Raw genomic sequence first — 6,278 nt, 5'->3', positions numbered from 1 at the left:
TGATCCTTTCGGTAATTTTGGGAGGAAGTATTCTTGTTGGCCCGTTATGGTCACACCATACAACTTACCACCTTGGTTATGTATGAAAAGACCATTTATCTTCTTGTCACTTATTGTTCCCGGACCAAAAAGCCCGAAACGTAATTTGGATGTTTATTTACAACCATTGGTGGAGGAGTTGAAATATTTGTGGGAAGTTGGGGTGGAAACTTATGATGTGTCTAAAAACAAAATTTTCAACTTAAAGCTTCCCTTTTGTGGACAATAAATGATTTTCCCGCCTATGGTATGCTACGGGTGGACTACACAAGGACAAAAAGCATGTCCTTGTTGCATGGAGGAAAGTAAAGCATTTTGGCTTCCCAATAGCAAGAAAATAAGCTGGTTTGATTGTCATAGATGCTTCTTACGAGAGGGAAATCCACATAGGAAGAACAAGAAAGCTTTCACAAAAGGTAAAGAGGTGCTTGATGCCCCTCCGAAACGAGTGCCTGGGGATGAGATATGGAAGACGGTATGTGATTTACCATCCCCTATTGATGGTACCGAGGAAGAATTTAAAGAATTGAAAAAGCAGAAAAACGGTTGGTTTAAAAGAAGCATTCTTTGGGACCTTCCTTATTGGAAGACAATGTTGATAAGACATAATTTGGATGTAATGCACATAGAAAAGAATTTCTTTGAGCAACTAATTGACATGATCATGGATGTAGAAGGTGAAAAATGTGATAGCATTGCTTCTAGAAAAGATTTGCAGAAATTTTGTCATCGTCCCAAATTACACATTCGCGGCGACGGGTCTAAGCCAACATCCATTTTCACTCTCGACAAAGCTAAGAGAAAAGTATTGTGTGAGTGGTTACAAAATTTGAAGTTTTCTGATGGGTATGCATCAGATTTTAGTCGATGTGTTGATCTTAAGAAGTCAAGTTGCAAGGCTTGAAAAGTCATGATTGTCATGTATTCATGGAGCGATTATTACCCGTTGCTTTGAAACACCTCGTGCCGACAAACGTTTGGAATGCAGTTGTTGAGATTAGTCAATTCTTCCGAGATTTATGTGCCTCTTCAATATGTGTTGATGACATGATTAAATCGGAAGAGCAAATACCACAGATATTATGTAAGCTTGAAATGATCTTTCCTCCTGCATTTTTAACTCCATGGAGCATCTACCGGTTCATTTGCCATATGAAGCCAAAGTTGGGGGACCCGTTCAATATAGGTGGATGTATCCATTTGAAAGGTAATTAAGATAATCTAGCTACTTTTAAATTAAAATTAATAATAATAACTAATCTATTTATTATATGTTAACTTTATTATTAACAAAACTCATCATTAACTTTTATAGGTTTCTTAATCATTTGAAGAAAAAAATTGGTAATAAAGCTAGGGTGGAAGGTTCTATATGCAATGCTTATTTAACGGAAGAGATTGCAAACTTTTGTTCTCTTTACTTTGAAAAACATATAGAAACCAAAGCAAAAAACTTGAATGTTGAGAAACCGGATGAAGTAGACGGAAGTTTACCCGAATTTTTTCAAACTCAAGATGATGAAGGGTGTTCATCAAAGGGGCAAACACGATATTTGGATGATAAAGAGTATAATCGTGCCCACCTTTACGTGCTATCTAATTGTGACCTCTTGGAGCCATACGAAACACAGTTTGTTAATGATTTCATTCAGAGGAATCCTAATATAAGTAAGGATGATGTTTGGGACAAACATGAGGACCAATTTCCATCATGGTTTTAGAAACATGTAATTGAGTTGAATATTCAAGATGATTTGATAAGAAGTTTGGCTTTTGGTCCTTCAAAAATGGTAAGAACGTGGAATCGATACTCGGTTAATGGGTTTAATTTTCAAACATTCAACCACGGTAAAGGTAAGGCTAGGTGCAATTGGGGGTTACTATTTCTTCTCTTGATGACAACGAATACTATGGTATAGTTGAAGATATCTTTGAAATTAGTTATAGTGGACGTGACCGAGCTTATAAAACTGTCTTATTCAAGGTTGACTGGAAGGATAATTCTGTGGCTGGAATGAGAGTACATGAACAATACAAGCTTGTAGAAGTGAATCGTACTAGAACATACTCTAAGTATGATCCATTTATACTTGCACATCAGGCTCATCAAGTGTATTTTGCTACTTATCCAAGCACAACAAATGATAGAAATCAAAATGTGTGGTGTGCAATCTTTAAGACAAAGGCACGGTCACAAGTTGATACAACTTTTTTCCAAGAAGAAAACGTTTCAAATGAAACGCTTTTGTCTCCACCCGATGAAATCAACTATGAGCATGAGAATAAAGATGGTGAAGACATGGAAGAGGAAGAATATTATGATGTGGAAGAGAGACTGCCGGGGGAGGATGAGGCGGAGGAGGATGAGGAGGAGAGAAGGGAAGAAGAGGAGGAAAGGAGGGGGGAAGATGAGGTGAAGAGGAGAAGGGAGGAGGAGAAAAGGAGGAAGGACGAGGGGTTTGGAGATGAAGATGATTATGATGATGATGATGACGATGATGAGGATGAGGAAGAGGATGAGGATGAGGACGAGGGGTTTGGAGATGAAGATGATTAAATTGGTATAATTTTGTATTCCTCAAGAGTAAATTATTAAAATTTAGAAGTCTGTATAATTTTCACTTATCATTATTTGTGTTAATTTTTATTTGTATTACATCTAGATGATGGAGCTGGAGTGGAGCAGGTCGAGGTAGGAAGCGTGGTGGATTCTCGGGTTCTAGACAGAGTACGCGTCCGGAGGAGGAGGAGGAGTTTGTGCAGGAGGATCCGATGCAGACAGACGGTGACGGTGAGATCGACGCTACCGACGACCCACCACGGGTGCCGATACGGTACACTTCGGATCATAAGATGATTCTTGAGCCGGCGGGATTATGGTAAGTTTTATTCTTTATTAGTCTACTATTTTGTTTTTTTTTTTTTTTTTTTTTTAAATAATAATTGTTTGTAATTTTACATGTTCAAAATAAATGCAGGTTTATGGACGATTGCGTGGTACGAGGTGTCACGAAAAGCACGAAGACTAATTTCGTGGGTCCAATTCCTACATCGTGGACACAAGCTTCTCCTGCACAAAGAGATGCGTGGTTCAATAACTTTCGGGTATATATTTTCCGTATTTCTTTGTTTTAATAACCAAGGTTATACTTTTATAAATACTAATATGAAATTTTGTCCCTTTTTTTTGTAGCAAGCATATGCTTGGTCACCGTCTCAAGAACGGAATGTCCGTATCAGGTACGAGGAAGTCGGTACTCGACGATATCGGGACGTGATTTGGAAGGTAGTTAGGCGCCCAAAGGAACCAGACCACATGAAAGGTATTTAATTAACTTGTTTTGTTATTTGTATTAATTAGTATATACTCTCTTATATTATAAATAATATCAGTAACTTATTAGTTATGATTTCATATGTGTAATTGCAGGTGACAAGTATGAAGGCTTAATAAAGCATACCAAAACTCCCGCTTTTCAGAAGAAGTCTAAGCAAGCATCCCTCAACAAAAGAGGAGGAAAGGAAGACGCCGTGAACGAGCCTACTCATTACGGGGGTTCACGATCGTTCGGGAATCGTGTATGTTGGGGGTAAGTTTGTCTATTATTTGACACTTTTTTTTTGTTTTCAATGCAACATGTTTATTTTATGTTAGATTTTTTGTTGATTTTCTAACTTGTATGTTTTTTTTTTCATTCAGAGAGGAAAGAAGAAGTCACACCCGATTGCGGACGGTATTTCGAATCTGTTTTCGGACACGCATTCCAGGGTTGACCACAAAGGGGTTAGAACTTGGACTAAGCCAAAAGACAAGCAATTATATGTAAGTTTCCGTAACACTTAATTTTTGTTAATTTACTCTCTTTTAAAATGTCGTATATAAGGTGGTTACCATATTAACTTACAACCATTTGTTTAATATTGTAGGAAGCATTTGAACAAGAAAAAGCCGCCAATCCAGAAACTCCGGATAATGACATATGGTTTAAGTTGGTGGATGGCTTCAAGAAAGGGCACGTGTATGGTACCGGAAGTTCAACACCGGCTTTCTATGAGAAAACGCGTAGGAGATCGACTTCAACAATTCCCAGCAACACGTATCAACCGGGAATTATTAGTCAACTTCAAGGTCAAATAAGAGAGCGTGATGAACGTGATGCCAAACGTGATGAAGAACTTGCCAAACGTGATGAAGAATTCCGGCAAATGAAGGAAAGAATGGAAATGTTTGAGAATTGGTGGCAAGGTTGTAACCCCGGACCTAGATCCAACTACGATCCAAATGATCCGCATGGTCCACATGGGGGGGAGTGGAGCCGGTGTTGGCTTCCAAGTAAGATGATTTTAGCATGTAAGCTTGTAAAACTTGAACACTTTAGACTTCAACATTTAGAATAGCTTAGCTTGTAAAACTTTCATTTTCAATATATGAAATGAAGTTTGAGAAATTGGGAGGTGTTGGGTTGAAATGTATGGTGTTGTGTGTGTTGAAATTTGGGATGTATGGTGTTGTGGAACATCGGTTTGTATGCAGGTTGTAAATATTTGGCTAGCAATGAAAACGAAAAAACCACCAAAACTTACAAAGAGCTTTGGCGATCGATTTGTGATTTAGCGATCGCAAGTCATCGTCAAATTGGCGATCGATTCAAAGTAGTCGCCAATTTGGCGATCGATTTGTAGTCGCCAAATCCCAAATCGCCGCTAAATTGCCTCGCCTAAAATCAAGCTACGTCACCCAAAAAAGGCGATGTCTTGGCATTTGGCGATCGTTATTGGCCGCCAAATTGGCGACTATTTGAATCGATCGCCAAATTGGCGACTACCCCATCCGTCGCCATTTTAATCATTTGGCGATCGATTTTTTCATCGCCAAATTTGGCGACCGACTTTAGTCGCCAAAGCTAGAAAAGGCGACTAAGGTCCGCGACTGACCTTTGGCGACTGATTTCAGTCGCCAAAATCAGTCGCCTGTTTTAATTCTTTTTGTAGTGAAGGCATATAAATGACATAAAGGCACGAAAACGGTATATAAAACACTATGAAAGGAGTTATAAAAGTATATATAAAAGTGATACACCAAACTCCCCCAAACCAAACCTTTGCTTGTCCTCAAGCAAAGCAATCAAATCATACAAAAGACAAACATACAAATGGTGAATGAATAACTCAGAGCAAATGTCAAGGTACATACAAATTCCAGCTATCCATATCTATAACAAAGTAATGACCAAAAATTGTGCCGATAAAACAAATTCAAAGGCACGGGTAATTGAATAACGCATCTCAATTCAAGATGTGACATGATACCGAGACTCGGCCAAATACTTTTCAACCTTGCAAGACAATTTAGTTGGATTCTCGCGGTTTCACTCATGCACTCATAAGGGGTAAAATATATGTAAGATAGAAAGAATAAAGACACTCACTCAACTTATGAAACATGCATGCAATCTAATGTGATAGAAATTCTCCAACTAGTACGCATTCACAACATAGACCAAGTACATGTATCAAGGACAATAGGGTGGCAAATGGGCAAGGGTAAAGAAGTGTTTTGTGCAAAAGCACGTATGGATATGTGAGGCTAAGACGGTAGTCGCAGCGCTAAACCAATAACCAAATCTAATAATAATAATCACAGCCATCCAACTAGAGAAATCATCTCAACTTTGACAACATATGAGAGAATATAAAGACTCTCCAAAAGTGCATTAGACTCTAGTATTTACCACTTATGATCTCCTAACAAAACCGATGAAGCAGTTCTATTTTTTCTTCTTCTTCTTCTTTCTTTCTTTTTCTTTCTTTCTTTTTCGAAATTTTCAATTTTTTCCTTTTTTTTCCTTTTCTTTTTCTTTTCTTTGCTTCATAATTCTCCCTTTTTTTCAACATAGGAGATCAACACAGTTGCTAATAAAATTAAACAAAATTAAAGCTACAACCCACATGAGATAAATGTCCCAATCCCAACCAAAGTAGCTAAAGTAACATAAGACTTAACCAACTGCGACTGTCTCGAAAAGGTAGGCAAAATCTAGATTGTAGCTATGAAATAGGATATGAAATGGCTACAATGTTCAAACGGGCTAACAAAACAAGGTAATGTATGGCATATTTGAACAATATGAATCGCCTTTTCTCATGTACTTAATCATATGAATGCGCAAAAGCTAAGAAACTAATGTCACACTTATGCAGTTTGATATTACGTATTCCACAAGGAGACCACACTCTTT

General features: G+C 37.9%; 1 long non-coding RNA gene across 1 annotated transcript; it reads left to right on the top strand.

Annotated features, from left to right (window-relative positions):
* The first annotated feature begins 3,008 nt into the window (after nt 1-3,008).
* LOC141614157 (uncharacterized) lies at nt 3,009-3,555 on the top strand. The gene is made up of 3 exons (XR_012529314.1): nt 3,009-3,144; nt 3,233-3,362; nt 3,470-3,555. It is a non-coding gene; the product is annotated as an uncharacterized LOC141614157 (long non-coding RNA).
* Nucleotides 3,556-6,278: the final 2,723 nt, after the last annotated feature.

This window comes from Silene latifolia, chromosome 11 (genome assembly GCF_048544455.1).
Source record: "Silene latifolia isolate original U9 population chromosome 11, ASM4854445v1, whole genome shotgun sequence".
Lineage (NCBI taxonomy): Eukaryota > Viridiplantae > Streptophyta > Magnoliopsida > Caryophyllales > Caryophyllaceae > Silene > Silene latifolia.
This window is presented reverse-complemented; position numbering and strand designations above follow the sequence as displayed.